The sequence below is a fragment of the Leptonychotes weddellii genome, chromosome 6 (assembly GCF_054177405.1).
Source record: "Leptonychotes weddellii isolate Sample4059 chromosome 6, ASM5417740v2, whole genome shotgun sequence".
In the NCBI taxonomy this organism is placed as follows: domain Eukaryota; kingdom Metazoa; phylum Chordata; class Mammalia; order Carnivora; family Phocidae; genus Leptonychotes; species Leptonychotes weddellii.
In genome coordinates, this window is record NC_138374.1 from 12,150,361 (window position 1) to 12,171,703 (window position 21,343).

Genomic DNA, 21,343 nt, shown 5'->3' on the forward strand with positions numbered 1-21,343 from the left:
AGGTGGAAGGGGGGAGACTCTTTAAAGTGCGTCAGAGGGAGGCGAGCGCCCGGGAACCCGGAGGCCTGGATCCCGGCCGAGTGTGGAACGGAGTCGGCGCCGCTGCCTCGGCCGAACCTCCTGCGCCCGCCAGGCCGCCGACCTCGCCGCGCCTTCGCCCCGCGCTCCTAGCTCACTCGCTCCCGCGGCGCCCGCTGCGGCTTCTCCTCCTCCTCTTTCGCCTCCCTCCTCTTCCTTCGGCCTCCTCTCCTCCTTCTCCTCCTCCTCTTCCTCCTTCTTCTCCTCCTCCTCCTCCTCTTCCTCCTCCTCTTTCCCCACCTCCTCCCCCTCTGCCACCGCCTCCTCCTTCACCACCACCACTCCCTCCGGGGCACCCCGGTCCCTGCAGAGTCCCCGGCCCGCGCCGCCTCGGATGCGGCCCCCTGGATCCCGAGCTGGTGGGACAGACGGACGGACGGACACGCAGATTCCCTCGCGCCTAGCTCTCGGCCGCTGCTGGCCCCCGTGGCCCCGCGTCCGCGAAGCTGGGATCGCCGCCCGGAGCACCGCGAGGGTAAGCAGGCAGGGGTGGATTCCTGGCGAGGGCTAACCGAGCGGTTCGGTTACCTCAGTCCCCACCCCCAGCAGAACTCCCGGCTGTTTCCCAGGTGAGGATGTAGCCTGGGCCGGGGGTTGGGGGGAGTCCTCCAACCACGCGTAGCGTCGAGGTCCCAGGGCCGCTGCGTTCGCGATTCTTGACCCGGTTTGTTCGTTTGCAAGTTGAGACACGAGTCAAGACCCTGCCCGGGCGACGGGCTTCCCACCAGCCCCACAGGCTCCCGGCTTTTTCTCTCTGGGAGGGTGCTCACCTCCTTCCCCCAAACCGTTCCTAAGGGTGGTGTCTGGGACCAGGGGGTCCAAGGTCAGGGGAAAGGCGGACTTGGTGTTACTATTATCGTTACGCTGTCGTTATGACTTGCGTTAGTTTTGTCATCATTACTATTGCTGCTGCTGTTGTTGTTTTATTATTATTATTTCTACTATTATTCCGCCATCTGTCGTGCCAGGGGCGGGTTGCTGTGCGGGGCTTGCAACTACGGCGGCGGATCGCGTCTCCGGTCCCAGGCCGTGTCCGCATTTTCGAGCTCGCCTTTGGTTTTGGGATGATTTTAGGGCCGAGTTCCCTCGTCCCCATTGGCTCACGCAGCGGCATAATTATGATCACATCCCCCAGGCTGCTGGCGCTGCTCTCTGTTTATTGGTGGTTAAAGATCTATTATCTATTCATCAGCCGCTTCTTTTTCCTTTTTTTTCTTCTTGCCAATTGCATTCTTCTAAAGTGAAGTACCAGCAGGTATTTTGCACGTTTACAATTAATGAGAAAAAAAATCTGGCATCCTTTAAATCTATTACTTAGAGGTCCATGCCATTTCTCTAAAGGAGGAAGAAATGCCTGTGTTTGGTGACTAGGTTGCCGTGAGACCCGAGAAAAGTCGACTGGGAGCGGGGGAGAAGAGCAAAGTCCTGAGAGCCACATTGCTTCCACCACCAGCTTCATCAGGGGAGGGCCTGGGTCTTTGGACATACTCCCCTGCTTGCCCAACTACCTACCTCCCTCCCTGGAGGTCTCCCCTGACCGTCTCTGGTTTCATCCGCTGTATTTTTCTGTTTAGGTCAATTTCTCGACTTCTTTATTCCAGGCATAATTTGTTTTGGGGTGGGGAGGGGAAACCCTTTAGGAAAACCCCGCAGGCAAGAGAGTTTGAAGTGTGTTTTCTGGGGTTGTCTGAGCACCTGATCTTAGCTAACAGAGATCACATGTGCCACGCACCGCCCCCAACTTTCCCAGAGCATGCACACATATACACACTCACACACAAGACAGGTGTGGGCCTTGGCTTTGCCCTCATGCCTGGAGAAACCTGACCCTGTCTCAAGCTTCAGACCTCTGATGCCAGCTCTGGGCTGGGGTGGTGGCTGGGTTTTCACCCTTCCCAGGTTCTTGTGGTCTTGCTTTGCAGCATTGTCCCTCCCCCCCCCACCCACCCATCCTTTTCCCCAGGCCCAAGGATGCAGGGTGTTCAGTCCAGCCTCGTGGTGGGGTGCATTTGGAGATGTACTTCCCTGTGGCCTGAACCACCGACCTCCAGAGATACTGTCTCCAGTTCAGAAATCCCTCCCTCCATTAAGCTGTAGGGACACAAGCCCCACCGTGCCCAGGCCAGCAGGGAACCTGAAGCCACCCTGAAAGGTGTTTGGCTGTTGCTGGCCAGCAAGCCTGGGGTGGAGGTAGAGGTCAGACCTCCATTTCCAAAGCCAGAAAGAAACACCCGATTTAGGTGGGCTTAGATCATGGATCCTGGAACCAGAGGGCGAGGTCCTCCTTCTCCTTGGAAGGCTCTCCAGGAAGGATGGAGGGTCAAAACTAGGGGTACTAGAAGCCCTGCCCTGGCTGCAGCGTGGGGAATGACCATTTATTTCCCAGTATTAGTGATCTTGGCTGGGGGCGTGAGAGGAGATGACCTTGAGGGCAAAGGGGATCCAGTTAGTGTCTGGGAGGTGGAGTGAGGTATGCCATGGTGTCTAAAATGTAAGGGCGTTCGACCTTTTTTAAAAGTCAGAGACTGGGCGCTAAAGTGTTGTTGGTACTCCCTTAAACCCTTTCCTACCTTTGGCTAGGAGTGTCTGGAGTGCTCGAGGGAGTGAGCCACAGTCTGGAGCCCAGATCCCCTCCTCTTCCTGCCAGAGGCAGGAACATTTGGCCCGGGGAAAGGGCCCAGATTGCTCGGATCCTTGTCTCCCTTCCTGCAATATCGGCTGGCTGCAGGCCACCCAGCTCTTGCAAAGTGCCCGGAGGTTTGCCCCGGGGTCTCTTGTGGCTGGCAGGTGGGCAAGGGTGAGGGAGCAGCAGGGTCCGTTTCCTCTGCCCCAAGTTCTGCCAGCCCCAAGTCTCGCTCCGGCCCACGCGAGGGAGAAAGGGGTTTGGGCCACGCAGAAGCCCTGGAAGCCAGATAATCGATGCTAATTCATGCAATCCGGGACCTGAGGAACTTGGGAAGGTTCGAACTGCCGCCCCTGACGTGCGGGAGAATTAACTAAGAGAGTAACTCATTAACCAGACTGGTGGGTGAGGCTCACCAGGGCACTGGGCACTCTGGTCTGGACTCGGACCCTGGGCCAACTTGACCCTTGCTCCTTGCACCTCGAGGCTGCCCCTCACTTTATTCGTGGCTTAGGCCTTTGCAGAATCCGGCCCTTCTTTGTTTCCTAGCTGCCCTAAAAGGATGGGTGTTTGGTTAAGTACTGGAGCGTGCAGTGGGGATTTCTGAGGCTCCATCTTAGGGCAAAGGGCTCTCTTTCCCACCCCAAACTACCTCAAGTTGGGTTCTGTAGAAGCAGGAATCTACATTAAACAGACAGCTGGACTAGCCGACCCAAGGTGAAGGTTTGAATCTGGGATCTGTCATTTACTGGCTGAGCGATCTTAGGCAAACACCACAACATCTCCCCACTTCCATCTTGTCATCTATAAAAATCTGGTCCATGCTGCCCGCGAGGCAGTGGAGGGTAGAAGTCAGGCCTGTTTTGAGGAGTGATAGAACCCTTCTACTTCTTGATTATGGTGGTAATTACACCTCTTTGAGCGTTTTTCCAAACTCACAGAACTGTACACTACAAAGGGTGAATTTCACTGTATGTTATACAGTAATGAACCTGCCCCACCCAAAAACACCAGTCAGTTCTGGGTGACCTTGAGCAAATTGCCTGACCTCTCGGTGCCTTTCTTTTCTGTGAACTGGAGATAAATAATAGTATCTTGGCCCTTGGGGTTATTTAAGTAGATAGGCCAAGCAAAGTGCTTGGACTGTGATTAGCACATAATGAACTGTAATAAAAGTTAGCTCCTGTCCCTGATGTTGCTATTATTACCCGCCCACCTCCAGGGCTCCCTGCTGGGCTTCAAGACTGAACCAACATAGTTGTGCAAACATAAGCTATTGCTGGTCTCACGTTCCTGCCACTAGTTTCTCCATGCTCCCCCCCAAAGGCCTGGGACTTCCCTGGGCAGGTGCTGGGGTGAGAGAAGCCTGGATTCCTGGCTAGTGGGAGGCATCAAAGGACAGAAATTTGGGGGGATCTCTCGTAATTATCTGCTTTGAGCTTCCTGCCTGGAGTGCATTCATCGCCTCCTGCAATTCGGGATGGATGCCCAGGTGCTACCTGGGGTCACTGCCTTTGCCACCACCTTCTTGAGTCTCAGTTTTCTTATCCGTGAAAAGGAAATATCAAAATCTTAACAGTTGTTGAGAGGAGTTAAGTGAGCTAATGTTTGGCATAGTCCCCATTCAACAAATATTATTGTCAGGCCACCGCCTGGTGTGGTCCAGCCCACCTGGTGCACTCCGCCACATCCAGGACTCTCCCAGTGAGTCGGAACCGGTTCCGTGAGTCCGCACTGGAAACATGGGAAGCGTGGACGTCCGCGAAGGGTGAGCCCTTTCCCAAGCCCAGTGCCAACGCGAGGAAAGGTGTCCCGGGAGGGAGAGGCCTCAGGGCTCGGTTAAGAATTCCTCCAACCCACTGTGATTCCCAGTCACCAGGCCTCTCCGAACGCGCAGAGAGAGGGTGGGAAAACGAAAAGAATTCATACCTTTAGAACATGTTCTTTTAAAAAATTGTTAGGAGAGCAAAATCCCTTCCTGGCGTCCTCCCTGGAGGCTGCTCCCTGGGCCGGGATCCGCGTGCGCGCAGCGGCGCCTAGTGGCGAGGGCCGGAGCGGGCGGCATAGGCGCGGAGCCCCTGAGCCCCGTGCGCAGGGGAGTGCTGGGGTGGCGCCCCACTGCCAAGCTCCTGCGGTCACCGCAGTCTGGGCCGGCAGAGGAAGTCTATGGAGGCTCACTGACTACAGAGTACAGAGGACGACATGGAAATGCGTCCCTCCTCCCTCCATCAGCTCCAGCTCTTCGAATCCCAGCTCCAGTAGGAGTCGGGCTTCTTTCCGAAGAGTGCAAGGAAGGGGGAAGGATTTCAGTTCTAAAAATGACGAGGCGGCCATGATCACCTGTGCCAGGCCGATGGCCAACTACCGCGCAAATGGACCCACACATCCATGCCCGAGGTCCCAGATCCCGCTGCCCAGCCACGGTGGTTCAAAGAATGGACCCCTGTAACCCAGCGCTGGCCCCACCTGGCGTGGAGTCAGAGGGAGCTGGGGTCAGCGGGCGCGGCTCTCCCAGCTTCGCGCCCCCTCGTGGGCGGCCAGTGATAGCTCGAGACAGGGGTCCTGGTGGTTATTGCCGAGGTAGCGATTGGTCACCAGACGGATTGGGCGGCCACGGCGGACATGCCGGGTGACCGTCCCCTTCCTCCTGGAGCGCGCGGACCCCATCTGCCTCGGGGCAGGCTAGCCTCTCCCGTGAGGTGAGGTCGTGGAATCCTCGCGGGGTTCGCTGGAAATCCAGGCGGCATCCTCCAGGTGACTGTTCAAAGCGTCCACCTGGGGGCCAAGCGGTCCCAGGAGTGTCTGGACGCTGGTCTGGGCCTTTGCTGTCCCAGGCGACTGCAGGTAACTGGTGCTGTCCTTCTCTGGATGTTAGCAGAAGCTTGTGAACTCCTGGGGCTCCGGAGATCTAGACAATCTTAGACCGAACACTTCAGACCCAGGAACTCGGCACTGACCCGTTGGAGCTACACGCAGGACCTGACCCTAGAGTTTTACCTCCTTCATCACGCTGAAACGCATCAATCCCTCAACACACAGGCTGTCTGGATTCACTACTAAAGTCAAAGAAACGGAATCAAAGCAGGTCCCCGTTTCCTTCTCCCTCAGCTGCCTTCAAGTGAGTCTAAGGCCAAGTAAAGATGAGTGAGGGACAGACTGATGGACACAGACAGGCAAGCAGGAATTAGGAACCACTGGTCTTGCTCAGGCGACCGCTCCGCAGGGGCGGAGATAGTTCTGTCTCTCCTGCACTCGCCCCTCCAAGTGTAGGCAGTCTTGTCACCCTCCCCGCCACCCACACTAAAACTACAGCCCCACTGGGCCACGGGGGCAGTGACTGTTGCCAGGTGCTCTGGGAGGCTGGGCAAGATGTCTAGCAGACCACAGGGGCATCATGGAAGGTGGGGGACACACCTTCTGACTCCTCTACCGCCTTCTTTGGCATCTTTCCGTTTGATACTCCGCTCTTGTCACCTGTGACTGACCTTGTAAATTGGGGTTCAGTCCTTTTAGGAAACTCCTTGGGATTGTCAGCACTAATGAGCCATCAAACCTGGGGATGGCTTCTGAAACACTGGTGCCCCACCAGCTCCTCTTTCAGGAACGGAACTGTTTCTTCTTTCAGTACCTTTCCCTTTTTTTTCTTTCCTTTTCTTTTCTTTTTTTTTTTTTTGACTCTGGGGGCCAGGCTAGGGCTTAGAAAGGGATCCTGGCCATTTGAAGAAAGAAAGAAACTGGAGACTTTCTCTTGGAGCCTGCAGCTCTCCTTGAAACCTGGAGAGGGTGCCTGGAAGGTTTAGAAGAAATTGTAGCATTTAAAAGCCCATTTGCTCACACTCCTGATCCCAGTGAACTTCAGAATCTGATGTGGAAGGAGTCATAATACCCATTTTCCAGATAAGAAAACTGAGGCTCCAAGAGGAGACACAAAGCACTCACTTCCTGGCCGTGCGTGCCGTGGGCATTCCACCAGGGGCCCTGGGACCGCCCCGCCCCCCGCCAGTATTGCCAGCTACCTACATTCAAGCCAATGAGAAAAGAAAGGGAAGAGCCCCCCGCAGGCGGACGGGGGCGCCCAAACCGTCGCCAGCCGCGAGGTTCGTCCAGGCGGCCCCACGTAGTGGGACTCCGGCGCTTGCCTGGAAGCCACTTCCCCACCGTTGTCCTCCAGGCCACCTTTTCCGTCCACAGGCCTCGCCCCGCGCCCCTTTTCTCCTTCCCTGGTCCCCTCCTGCGGATTCAAGCACAAGCGGGCCGTCAGCGGCCTCACTGCAGCCAGGGAGCTGAAGAGCCGACAGGGCAACGCCCGGTGGCCCGGGCGCTCGGAGGCCGCGGCCGAGACTCGGTGGCCCCGCACCCTGGCGTGGCTCTCGTGGGCGACTCAGAGCGACCCTGAACCCGCGGGGCCGCGCTTGCGGACGGGAAAAGCGGAGCGGCGCGAGCTCCCCTCCCAGGCAGCAGGGCGGCCCGAAGGCCCCGCGTCCAGCTACCTCTGCCTCCGCGGCTACCTAGGCCAGCCTGCGCGGACCTAGCTGGGAGACAGAAGTGTGCCCAGGGACAGGGAGCTTCCGAAGAGGCGCACAGAGAGGGTTTTCCCGCCCCCCCTTCGGCCTGACGAGACCTCACCCCCCCAAGCCTGGGCCCTGGCGGCTTTTATTTACCGGCAGCGGCCAGGCTGCCCCCAGGGCTAGCGGGGCGGGGGGGGGGGTGTCCCTCCAGTGGGGGCCCCGCAGCTGCACCCCTGCCCACCACACTCACATTCCGGGGGCTCCTAGAGTCCGGGGGTCGGACGGACCAGGCCCCGCTCCCCTATTTGAGTCCCCCTCCGCGTCTGGGCGCGGGGACACGCCATGCGCCCAGCTTCCGCGCGGCTGGCGGAGGGGCCGAGCGGGGCCCGAGGGGACCTCCGGGTCGGGCCTCCGAGGCCTCCGCGCCGGGTCCGCCCTTCTCCCCCACCCCGGCGGGGACCCGGAGAGGCCCGACCGCAGCCGCCCTCCGCTTAGCCGGCCGCCCGCGGCTCGCCGGGAGCAGCGCAACAAAGGGTGGCATCGCGGCGGCGCGGGCAGGGACCTCATTGGTTCAATATTAGCTTTTCATTCCAGTCTATTGTGCCCATCTGAGATAATATTGACTCTGAGGTGAGAGCCCACAGACGACAGAGCTTGTCTAACACTCCGCGGCAGGGCGCTCGAAGGGAAGAGAACCAGAAACGGAAAGTTAAAGGCACTGCAAACAGAAGCGGCTCGCGCGGCGGCGCGCCCCGGGGCGGCGGACGGCCCCGGCAGCCGGGCGCTCTGGGCGGCGTGCGCCCGGGCCTCCGGCCGGGGAACCGCGCTTCGGGAGAGGGTCTCTGGGTCCCCCCGCTCGAGGAGGGGCACTGCGCGTTCTCATCGAAAACAGCTCTCGCTTAACACACACTCCCGTCTTCCAGACGATTGCTTTTGAGGTCCCGCTTCTAGGTAACTGGAGAAAAACTGAATCCCCCACACACTGTTTTAGCTTGCCAGGAAGCCAACGTCGGCCTCTGGGGTATTTTCCCCTTTTAAAAGATGAAACTCTTCAGGGTAACTTCTCTGTCAAAACGTTTCTCCTATTTCTTCAGCATGAGAAGAGTAAACACTCGCAGCAATTATCATTAAGCTGCATTACTTGGAAGTGCGCGGTTAATATCAAATTTCTAACTGTGCATTTCGCTTTGCTTTGAATCGTCTCCTTGCAGCCCATCCACGGGTTTCGTAACTGCCTTTCTAACCGCAGCTTTAAAGCGCCTCTGAAACGTCAAGTCTTGCATATAAAGATTCGTTTCAATTTCCAAATTGCCTCTAAATGCCCACATTGGAAAATGGCACTTTAAGTTGTCTTATATGTCTGAGACAGAACACTTAGGTTTACACTGGGGGGCGGGGGGTAACCAAACGCCAAATGCTCAGGGCTTGCGGTGACCGTGGAGAAGGATGCCCTAGGGTCTCATTTACGAAATTTGTGTCTCCCCCACCCCCCTCATTGGAGACTGACCTCTGTAAGAGATAATCTGTTAACTCCATTACTCCAGTGAGGAGCTAGTCATTTGGAATATTTATGTCCACCCCAAGACACGTGGGCTGGTAGGGAGCTGGGATGGAGTGAGGACTGGGGTGGTGCCACCAGCATCTGGGGACCATTGTGCGCCTGCCTCCTCCTCAGGCTCCCTGGGGCTCCGTGGTACCCGTCCCCTTGGCTCCTTGGATATTTCAGAGGAGATGCTGTTTAATATATATGACCTATAATATATTATGTATGGTCCATTTGTATTATGTATTATTTGTATTATTTTTTATATACAATATATAATTAGGGATTATATATTATATATATTATTTAACATATAACGTGTATTATATGGTTTCATCATATTTTATGCTGTTTGACATATATTTAACATCTAGTTCCTGTATTACATTATTATATTACTTATTAACATATAATATGTTTAATTAACTATACATTATATATCATATACTGTATACAGTTCTGGATGTATAAAATACAAATATTTATTATATATGTGTTGTGTGTGCAAAAGTATTTGGGGGAGCCTTTAATCTCCCTGAAAGTGTGTATTTGATTGTTTAATGCAAAGTTATAAAGTCCTGATCGAAACCACGTTGACACCAGTTCTGTCTTTATGGCAAACACCCTGGTGTCCAATTTGGGCCCCAGGGAAAGGCGGGGCGGGGGTAACTCTGACGGGAGGGACAGCAGGTCCCTCTCTGGAAAGTGCTTTTCCAAATGCCCGGTCCCTGGGAACAGAGAAGACCGCGTTGTGGACCTGGCGGCCGCCTCCTTTTCATTTGCGTCGTGGTGGTTGTTTTGGTTTGGAGAGAGGCTGTTTAGAGGCTCCGACGGCCCCTAAACTGATGTCATGAATTAAAAATGAATCTGGGGAGTGCAGCATCTGCCCAGCTGAGGCGTCTGGGCGGGCAGCGGAGGCCTTTCCGTGGTTCTGGGCTCCAGACTCCGGAGCGGCGGGCTCGGGCCTCGCCGTCTGGTGCGGCCGTGCAGCCGCGCTCTGGGCTCCGGCCGGTCCCGGCCTCTGCTGCGTGCGGGCCTCCGGCCTCCCGGCCCCGCGCTCCGAGAAGGTGCCCGGGGCTTGGAGCGCTTGCGGATCAGGTGCTGCCAACTGCAATCCGCTTCTACTCGGGGTTAAGGGCTAAAATTAGCAGGTAGTCGCCCGCTCCCGCAGGAAGGCCGGGGCGGTGTGGCCAGAGTTGAAAAGCAAATGGGGATCTCATAGGTCGCAGGCGTTCGCCCCTGTAAAAGGCAAGAACCGCACAAGAGATCCAGTTGATAGAGTGGGGAGGGTGGGGAGGAAAAAGGAAAAGACAGTCGAAGTCAGGTATGGCTGAAGACAGCTTTAGAAAAGAGAAACGCCCTCACTTTATAGCCGGGGAAACGGGACGCGCGGCTCCTTCCCCCCGAGGCCTGGGAGTCCGACGAGGGGCTGGGGTGGGGGGAGCCAGGAAGACCTAGGGAAGGGGGCGGAGGTTCAGAGACTGCCAGGGTGCGGAGGGCTATTTCTTAAAAAGAACTCCCCCTCCCCCCATTGGACACCAGTCTTGTGGGACAAAACAGTGAAAGTTGCAAGGAAAAAAAAAAAAAACCAAAAACCAAAAAACAACACCTCACCAAGAGGTTTGGGTTTCCCACTTCCAGTAAAACCCTGAGCTCTGCGAGACCGAGCCCACCTCTCATCTGGGGCCAATCGCCAGCCTTGAGGAAAGGTTTTTGCGGACCTCAGAGGGGCGGAGGACTGCAGGTTGGGGCCTCCCTGCTCTGTCCTTGAGGGGACTCCTTGGCTGATTTGGCCGCTGGGAGGTGGGAGAAAGTCTTCGTGTTGCTAAAAATAAAAAACAACCGACCTTCCTCCTCCCCAGCGCTTGCAGTCTCCAGGCCTGGCTGCATGGTGAGACGTCTGAACACGCACAGGATGCCAAGCCTTCCAGATGAAGAATGGATCACAGTGCCAACCATGTGGACGTGGATCTCCCCCAGATGGGCTTTGGTGCATCTCGCCCATCTGTAATATTTCCTCCATCCAGGTGATCCATCTTGCCTCTGCCCAGCGTGGTGGAAAACTTGATTCTCATTGTGGAAGCAGGAGAGTGCCGTATTTCTGCCCCTTGCTCTGAGCCCCGCTGATTCCGATTTAAGGGGCAGCTGCTCAGGTGTGCTGGGAACAAGATAGGGTCTATTTCATTGCTCAGCTGCTGCGGGGGCATCTTGCATGAGAGGCGGTCCATTTCTATCACTGATGCCGCCTGTATACTGTGCTAAGCATCTGTGACAAGGTTCTATCTTATCCAGTGCTCTCGGAAATCCACTGAAGTATTCACTCTACTCCCACCTTCCAGATGTGAAAGCCAAGACTCTGAAATAAAGGGATTCGCCCTAAGGTCACACACACACAAAGCGAGTAAATGAAGACGTCTGGATTCCAACCCAGGTCTGTCTGACCCCAACAACTTGTCCTCTTCCCCCCACCTCCTGTATCCTATCAGAATGCTCCCCTTTTCCCCAGCGAGGAAGTCAGGGCCCACAGTGTGAGGAAAGAGATAACACTTTGCCCTGAGTCCCCCCAAAAGTCAATGACCACAGACTACAGAGCCTAGATCCCACATTCTCTCCAGAGCCTTTATTCCAGGTCTGGAAGAGATGAAAGAGAGCCAGCACATGGGTAGAATGTATGGAATTACAGAGAGCCCGCTCACACCTTGCTTTGGCCACGTTCCCACACACACCCAGGGAGGTGGACACTGTTGTTATTACCCCGTTAGAGAGGCAGAGATGGGCTCAGCGAGGTTGAACAACTTGCTCCCTGTCCAGCCAGTTCACACAGAGCCCTGGCATTGGCCCGCGCCAGCCCGTTCCAAGCCTCCCAGCTCCGCACACCACATATGGGACCATTTAACCAGCAGAGTCGGGCCTTGGATTCTGTTGTGAAATTGCTAGGTTGTTTTCTCTTTAAGTGTTCCTGCAAATATTTGGGGATTCAAAACTTTCTCTTCATTTATGCCCCTCCTATATTCACTCCTTCTCCACCATGCACCCATCTGTGTCACAGGGCCATCAAAGAAACAAAACAAGGAGTTCCCCCTTATCTCTGTTCAATGATACTCAAAGACCATAGTGTATAGATTTTACCTACACTTGTATACTTTGCTCTATAACCATTTGCTTTATGCCCATCACCAAAACGCAAACGTGTCATCGAGAATTTAAAATTACGTGTGCGCGTATTTTTCATGATTTTCGTGGAATTTTTAACCCTTGCTTTAGACAGTGTTTTCTATTTGCTAAGATGCAAGGGCAAGAGTTTGAGGTCGGAGGAATCCTTTGGTCAAATGGTCCCATATCCAAAAGCATAACCAAGAAACCAGACAGGGAATGGCAGGAGAGGTCTCTAACCGGAGGGGATGTACCAAGTACCCTACCATCAGGAAGAGATCTTGCCAGGGAATGGCATGAGCCTTCAGGCAGCCAGGGCTCCATCTCTATGCCCATCTGAACCTCACTTCTTTACTTCTCCACAAGAGCCATTGTCCTTCCATTCCAGGGAAAAGCTTTATTTTGTCTGATTATTATAAAATTATATGTATATTTTCATACTAGACCAGAATGTGTGAAGAAGTAAGTAACAGTCACTTGAATTTCCCCTAGCCAGAGGCCACCACTGTCAAACATTGGGAGATGTTAACTTTTGACACCTTGGAAAAGAAAAGAAATTCAATTATGTCTACACATTTTCATTATTGTTGTTCTAGTAAATAAAGAAAGGAAAGAAACGTGCTATGTAGTTCTGTTTATATGAAATTCATAACTGAATATAGAAGTCAGAACAGTGGTTGCCTCTGGCAGAGGTTGGCTATAAAGGAGCACAAGGGAACTCTTTGGGGTGCTAGAAATGTCCTCTATCTTGACTAGGGTGATGGTAACACATATGTGTACAATTGCCAAAATTCATTGAACTTAAGACTTGTGGGTTTGACTATAAATTTTTATATTTCAATAAAGAAAAAGAAAGAAAAGGAAGAATATCGGGCAATATTATAGCCAAAGACCAAGCTGGGGAGGGGGATGAAGGGAAAAAAAAGCATAAGATGCTCAGCTAAGACAAACTACACACAGACCCAGAGCTTTACAGAGAGGGATACAGGCTTGGCCCCCTATACCAGCCTCCCCCAGCAACCCCCTTTTGCAGGCCCTCACTTAAGTCCAAGAGGAATGGATCCTTAAAAGGGGAATGCAATCGTAAGTTCCTGCTGGGGCCCACCATCTACCAGACTCTCTCTTCTTCGCTGCTGTGACTCCTCCATGTTAGTCAGACACTGCATTTCCTGGTAGGGGCGGGGTGTCCCTTGGAACCCAATAAGAATCTGTGCTGAGTCAGGAAGGAAGCTGGAAGGCCTTAAGTTTCAAATAGGTTAGGTTCCAAAAATTTCTTTCTTCATCGCTGTCTGGGATGCAGAATGTTGTCTCTCAAGAGCGGCAGTGTTAAAAATGGTCAAGTTTTCAAGTTTCTCCTCCCCCAAAAACCTATTAAATGTCTACTCATAAGATAAAGAATTATAGGCTTGGTAGGAATATAAGTGTGTTTAATTATACCGGTAGTATGCATGAAAAGCAACCCCCCCCCCCCGGAAATGTACCTGTTATTTGCCAGACACTGTGTTAGCATTTGGGATTCAAAAATGAAACATCTCATGATCTCTTCCCTCAAGCAGCTCACTGTCTAGTAGAGGAAGACGACCTTGTAAATACATAAGTGCAATAAAATTCATAGGTATTGTGATAGAGGTGGTCATAATTAAAGAAAACAGAAAAATAGAAGTAATGCCAGTTGGCAAGGGAGAACACATTTTGAAGCAGGGAGAGTTGTTGGGACAAGGAATTAGATGAAGCTCTGTGGAGACTCTAGGGTCCTGGGGCACTTTGAAGGGAAGTGGTCCTAGATCTGATTCTACTTCAAAATGTATGTCTTCCCTTTTCTTTTTTCTTTTTTAAGATTTTATGTATTTATTTGAGACAGAGAGAGAACACAAGCACGGGGAGGAGCAGGGAGAGAGGGAGAAGCAGATTCCCCACTGAGCAGGAAGCCCAACATGGGGCTGGATGAGACTCCGGGATCATGACCTGAGTCGAAGGCAGACTTAACCGGCTGAGCCACCCAGGCGTCCCCGTGACTTTCCTTTTCACCGCAGAGCATGACCGTTGGACTTCTCAGTCATGTTTGGGGTTGGTTGGTTTTGACTTTCAAATTATTTGAAGGGAGTAGAAGTGGGCAATACTTACAATTCCAAAGAGAAAAGGAACGAACATTTGGAAGGTATATAAACCTTGAACAAAGCTTGTCAGAGGTAAATTTGGCCCAGTGGTTGAGAGAGGAAAAAGCATAACCCCCAACACTGGGGAAGAAAGAAAGACCATTCCCCACACCAGCCACCAGATGGTGAAGATGGGCCAGGATAGCTTGGTTGCCTTCTTGAAAGCAGAGTGGGTTAGTAGACTGGGCCCCCAGAAGTATGGCACCACTTAAAAATCACATACTTATAGTATTTGGGGATCATGTAGTCATTCAACCAACATAGCGCATTTACCATTTATAAGGAAATTTGCAACTGACCAGCAATTAACAGGGTTAAAAGATCTAGTGGATCATGATTCTTGCCCTCAAGGATTATTTGGGGAACTAGATAACTATTATTTAATGTGCCCAGACATAAAATCCCCTATGTTTTGTTTTGTTTTTCCCTCCTGATGCTGTTGTATCAGCAAGTCAGGAGTAATCACAATGCAGGATCTACTGACCTCACACAATTGTTCTGAGGGCAGAATATGATTAGGAAGTAAACATGCCTTTGTCAAGTTCGGGCATTAGACAAGCATTAATCATTAAAATGGTTTTCAGCTATGTCCTCTTGCTGGTCAGTTTTTCATTCAACAAACATATACTGTGCGCTTCTGCTGAGCAAGCACTGCTATGGACACTGGGAACATGGCAGTAAAGAAAACAGACAAAATCTCTGCCCTCATGGAGCTGACAGTCCCCAATAGGACAGTCTGCTGACACTAATAAAAGGATTCATCAGCCATGTGAGAGAGGCAGGAAGCTTAAGGCAGAGCAAAGCCAAAAGTGTATATATATATATATGTATATATATATACATATATATATACATACTCTGTGTAGAATATTGAAAAAAACTGGAAACAAACCATGTGTCCTTTAATGCGGGACTGGTAAAAGATTGTGTTTCTTCTGTACTAGAGAAAATTGTGTCACTATTAAAAAGATGAGAGTAGGGGCGCCCGGGTGGCTCAGTCGTTAAGCATCTGCCTTCGGTTCAGGTCATGATCCCAGGGTCCTGGGATTGAGCCCCACATCAGGCTCCCTGCTCAGCAGGGAGCCTGCTTCTCCCTCTCCCACTCCCCCTGCTTGTGTTCCTGCTCTCGATGTGTCTCTCTCTGTCAAATAAATAAATAAAATCGTTAAAAAAATAAAAAGATGGGAGTAGCTATCTCTATGTAGTATCACAAGAAGATCTCCAAGACCTGTTAAAGGAGAATAAAGCAAGTTCCAGAACAATACATAATATGATCCCATTGATGTTTAAAACAAACACTTACCTGTTTGTTTATTCACACACTAATGTACAGTGACATGTATATACACTTGAATGAGATCTTAGAGAAAAATTCTGTTAAGATACACAAGTGACAGCAGTGCTACTTCAAGTCCACATTCAAGGGAGCAAAGGGGCACTGGTGGGGGAATGGTGTGGACCAGGTACGTTTACTGACTCTAATGTATACAAGTATACAATGTATACTTCTTGACTGTTTCATTTCTGGCAAGAAGAGTGTATTGGTATATGGCTTGTATAATTAAACAAGGTGTATGCATGTGGGTACAACTGAGTTATAGCAATACGATTATGGATGATAATCGTTGCTCTTTTAATCTCCTTTAATGTTGTTTTAATTGTCTATAGAGAGATATATACACATAGATGAGATGAAGCCAAAACATAAAAGATGGAATTAAAACACGATGCCCTGGCTCTGAAATCTTGCCTCTCCCCACCCCACCTGCAGTTTACAGTGAAACCTTTTTTAAGAGCATCATGGGACGTTGGATAGAAATCCTTGATCTCCTAGTTCTGAGGCACATGTAATTATTTCACAGGTAAGTAGCCTCAAGGATCTTTTCGATAGATATGACTTCATTTTGAGAGCATCATGCCTCTCCCAGCAGTAATTGAGCTTTGGCTGGAGCCAATGTGGGGGTTCTGGTATGTGCTGGGTGACTCCCAATCAGGTTCCCCTGGCTCCCAACCCAAACCAAGTGAGCTGGCCTTGGCTTTGGCTGATCTCTGAAAACCAGCTCATTCATCCTGTCCAGATCTCTTCCACTGCCTCTCTCTCTCTCTGGGACTGTGGGCAAATCTTCCGGGTCTCCAATAGAGGCCGCTGGCCTGCGTAGCCTGTAATTTATAACCCTAAACTTCTCATTTCTACTGTGGCAAATTGTTACAAGGGGCCACGTTCACTCACATGCACCTGCCATGTGCTGAGAACGAACAGAAGCAGAAAAGCAAGGTCTCTGGCTTTAAGGGGCTGCTCTTGGTGGAGTCAAATTCTTGGGGAAGTTGAAGCCAATGGAACTGCTAGAAAGGTGGACTCTGAAGCCATTTGGAGACCCTCCTGCACTTCTCTCCAGCCTCCTGCTCTAAGTCTCTTACACAAAGTTGGGCTCTGCTCCTCCAACCCCTTTGTTCTGAAAATAAACTGGTAGTGCCCCTAGCCATGAGGTATTGCTTCAGGTCCCAGAGACGGGCCCACACCCATGTGACAGTGGGAGAAGAAGAGTCTCGGCATGGGGACAGGGATAGCCTGAGGCCAGGGTGAGATCCGAAAAACTGGAGTGGAGACCCAGGACCTTACAGCCAATCTACTGGCTCTGTCAGTCTTTATTGAGCACTCGCTGTGTGCCAGGCACTGTGTGGAGCACAAGCATGAATCAAGGGCATTTGGGGCTTCCAGACCGGGCTGCCCTATGTTAGAAGCCTTTCCTGAGCAGGCTGATACCCTCTGTTGGAGAACATTCAGATCTGTGCCCTTCTCCAGGAGCCCCTCAAACAGTCAGTTCAACCTGTCTTAGCCGCCAAGGAGCAAAAAGCTGCCAGAGGAGACCCAAGCATGCTAGACACTGGGTCAGAAGGGGCTAGGGGTCATCCTAGATGTCATCCTAGATGGTGCAGAAAACTCCACAGTGGCCTTGGTCGAGGCCAATGTCCAGCAAGGGGAACTTGCTTCCATGTGCTGAGGGTGGATAGGTGTTTTCCCAGAAGTGTGGCAGGAGCTGAGAATGAACCGGACCTCTCATTCCTTCTCCACACCTCCCAGCTGTGTGACCTAGTCAGTGTCTCAACCTCCTGTGTCTCAGTTGTTTCTTCTGTGAGATGGGAATAATAACAGTCCCGCTGATTCTTCTTCTTTCAGAAGATGATCTGGAGATTAAATGAGGTCATGGATAGAAAAGTAAATTATAAAGCACTTTACAATACAAGCAGATGTTGTCATACACTTTGAGGCCATCCCCTCCTCCCCCTCCAGGAAGGCCCTCTGCCACCAGCTGTGTGAGCTTTCCCCACGTGGCGAATGCAGGAACATTCATGTGGGCGGCAGAAGGAATCCCTAGCCAGATCACTGCTCATTGGTTCAAGGGGTCCTTCTAGAACCCACAGATGCCCTCCCAGGATTTCCCTTAGGAGACAAGTGGACAAGCCGGCCCTGGCCCTGGCTGAGCCATCCCATTACTGCTGCAGGCTCAGGCCCCACACTGAAACCCATCAAACCAATGCCATGTATGCCCAACAGGTGGCGATAAGTGGCGTTTTCAGGGTGCTCCCTGGGTGCCATGTGGGAGAGGCTCTTCCTCAGCAGGGAGAAGGAACTCTGGGGGCAGCGGGGGACCCAGCGCCTCTGGTCCTCACGTGCTGTCAAACTTGGGCAAGTCGCCTCACCTCTCTGGGCACTGCTGTCAGATGCACATTGTTTTTTTAATTATAAAAGTGACACATGATCATAAAAAATGTAAATGTGACAGAGGGGAAAGAGTCCGTGAAGATGCCTCCCCCAACTCCACTACCATTTACAGTCCACTAGAGAAATTCTTCTCAGTACAGGAATAGTTCTATATGCTTCTTGAACAGAAACTGGGATCACAAAGATACCTTGTCTCTTGGACCTTTTTTTTTTTTTTTCCCTATCGTATAAGCAGGTCTGCCTCCTTCCTTCAACCACCTGCAGAGTGTTCCAGCATCTATTGGGCCATTTTGTGACATTTCCATAAGATAAATTCCCTGGCATGAAATTACTGGATCAAAAATATTTCTCCACATCCTCAATACATTGAGTGTTCTCTTCCTTTTTAAGACTTTGAGACTGATGAGGGAAAATATTATTTCCTTCTCATTTTAAACTGCCCGTTAGCGAGGTTCAGCATCCTTTCTTGTACGTTTAGTGGCTATTTATATTTCTTCTTCTGTAAAAATCTTGCTTACGTCTTCCAATTTTCCTATTGGCACGATGGTCTTTTTCTTATCTGAAAGCAGCACTTTATATAGCAAAGCTCTTAATCAATTGCTTGTCATACGTTATGTTACATCCCTAGTTTGTCATGTGTTTATAGTGTGTATCTCCCATACCAAAGATTTGAATATTTATGCAGGTAAAATTGTTAGCTTTTTTTCCTTTATGGATCCTGAGGTTTATCTGTTTTCAAGAAAGGCTTTTCACAGTCTCAAGATTATGGAATTATTTTTATCTGGTTTCTTTTGCAACTTCTGTCATTTAGAAAAATGTGTGCATCTTTAATACATCTGGAATTTTTTTTTCTGTGGATGTGGCATGAGGTCAAAACCCACTTTTTTCCCTCTCTTTAAGGGATAACTGATTATTCCAGCATTGTCAATGCACCAATGTAGCCTTTCTCTACAAACACAAATTACAGTCTTTATCACATAACTTACATTTTTCTCCATTAGCCTATTTTATTATATTCTACATTCTACTTTGTTTATCTATTTGGTATTTCTATGACATTAGCGTACTGCTTAATTATTCTGACTTTTGTAATATCTTTTCAAATCCAATGGGTCAAGCCCCATCTCATTTTTCTTCTTTTACAGAAATTGTCTATCCTCATGGATCTGTCCTCCTGGATAATACTGAGAGTCAGCTTGCCAGTTCTTTTAATCAGAAATTTTATTGAATTTACATAAAATTTATAAACTAACTTGGGGGGAGAATTGAGATCTTAACAATATTTAGACATCCCAAGCAGAAAGACAATAATTTATGTTATTTAGATTTTCTTCAGTGTATTCAAACCTCCTTCTAAAAGGTCTTAGATATTTCTTGCATGAATTGGTGTATTTTCAGTTTTTTGGTGATTTATGCTTTTTTTGTTCTATTTTTGCTGTAGCAAAAGGAATAATTTTTATATTTTCAACTTGCTATTTCTATTATATGAGAAAACTATTTAGTTTGTGTCTGGGAATCCTTGCGAACTCTCTTGTTGTTTCTATTAAGTAATCTGTTGAGTCTCTTGGATTTTCCACTTAATAACTGCTTTACTTATTATCAAAGGAAAACATGTCTACTGTAGAACATGAAAACACACAAAAGGAAAGGGACAAATAGTACCTGTAAAATCTACTCTTTAGAAAAAGTTATTCTTAAAACTTTGGTGAATGTCCCACCCCCCAAAAGATATATTATACGCATATATTGTATATGTTATATACATTTATATGTATATACACACACACATAAAATAGTATAATTTATATGACATTGTACACATATCTACTGAAGTATACAATGTATAGGTCTAAGAAGTAAGTAATACATGTATACAGAGTTGTTCAAGTAGCCTCACACTGTGCATAATATTTTCTAACCCACTTTTTCTACTTAATAAACTATCACAAACCTTTTCCCACAATGTTATTATTCTACATTATCATTTCAACAGCTGCATTAAATGTGTGAATTTATTTAAGCAACCCCCAACTGCAGACATGTAGAGAGTCAATTTTTTAATATTAGAAGTCTAAAGTGAACATCTCATTACTTAAAGCTCTGTGAGTATTAATGATTATTTCTTTTTTTCTTTTTTTTTTTAAAGATTTTATTTATTTATTTGAGAGAGAGAGAATGAGAGACAGAGACCATGAGAGGGAGGAGGGTCAGAGGGAGAAGCAGACTCCCTGCTGAGCAGGGAGCCCGATGTGGGACTCGATCCCGGGACTCCAGGATCATGACCTGAGCCGCAGGCAGTCGCTTAACCAACTGAGCCACCCAGGCACCCCAATGATTATTTCTTGAGAAGAACTTTCTAGGAGTGGAATTCTGGGTCCACAGGCATGCAGAAATCTAAGGCTTTGGTGACAAGTTGACAAACTGCCCTCCAGAAAACTTGTACCAATTTATTCTTCTACCTCCACTTTTCAATACTTATTTCTTCTTCAGATCCCACTTTTTTCAGTAAACATGGTACCACAGGCATTTCTTAAGTCTTAATCTCACTGGCAATGTCATTTTAATGGTAACAGAGTGTTTTGTCAGCCACCAGTCCTCTGTCGGAGCCCCCGCAGTTCCGTTTCTGGGATAAACCCAAGAATTCCCAATTTCCAGACTAAGCCGCTTCGTTTGATAATGGGGAACCCCAGCTTTGGGCTCCAGTTTCCAAAGGAGAAATAAAATGGTTAACTCAGCCTCGATTTCATTCGCTCTCTGCTGCCGGGAGGTGGCCAGGGGGCTCCATGAAATATTAATCATTCTAAGAGATCACTAGCTACTTAGCAGAAGATCCATTTGTGCTTTAAATAAAAATGCCCCTTCCCTGTCATTTTTTATCAGTGAAAAAGGTGTCCTATTTCTCCCCATCAGGTGTTCACTTGGCAAGAGACTCCTAATCCAGAAACCCTTCCAGCACGGGGATAAGTTTTTCTAAGCAGCAAATGACTACAAACACATCTGCATTGACAAGTCACAACTTACATCCTTCTATGGTGTTTCTGCTCTTTTGAAAATGTTAATAAAAACTTAATGTGGAAAAAAAACAACTTTTTCCAAATATGTGTACCAATGAGCCTGAGGCAACTCATACTTTCTTATAAAATAAAGTAGGTCACTCACATCAATCATGTTGTCTTAGCACATTTTTTCCAAATTAGGAATTCTCAATCCATCATAGAACATTATGGCATCCCTTTTCCAAACATTTCCTTTTAATATGCTCTTTAACATGATAAGCAAATCTAATAGAATACATTAGTGTCACTTCTCAGTGATGGAGTGTTTCCTCCTGTTGCAATTCACGATGAGTTCAGGGGAACATTTTTACTAGCTTACCATCTAACGGCAACCACTTGTTGAAAATATGACAGTGACCCCAAAACTGCCAAGGCCACACTTGGGTGTGAGTCACAGGACTCCTGCCTCACCTCTCCATGTGTCGCATATGTAGAAAATGCAAAAGATGTGTGTGTCCCAAAGCAAAATAATAAACCCAGATTCTGTGTGCGAAAGGAGTGT

At 49.6% G+C, this 21,343-nt stretch overlaps 1 long non-coding RNA gene across 5 annotated transcripts; it reads left to right on the forward strand.

The window, feature by feature from the left end:
* The first annotated feature begins 124 nt into the window (after positions 1-124).
* On the forward strand, positions 125-20,965 carry LOC115938911 (uncharacterized). 5 transcript variants are annotated; one of them, XR_014146178.1, is made up of 5 exons: positions 125-553; positions 10,615-10,779; positions 11,045-11,183; positions 15,730-15,923; positions 20,696-20,965. It is a non-coding gene; the product is annotated as an uncharacterized LOC115938911 (long non-coding RNA). The 5 variants fall into 5 exon arrangements; XR_014146176.1 differs by having other exon boundaries at positions 177-553; positions 11,092-11,183; positions 20,696-20,964; XR_014146180.1 differs by having other exon boundaries at positions 177-553; positions 11,092-11,183; positions 15,833-15,923; positions 20,696-20,964.
* The last annotated feature ends 378 nt before the right edge of the window (positions 20,966-21,343 follow it).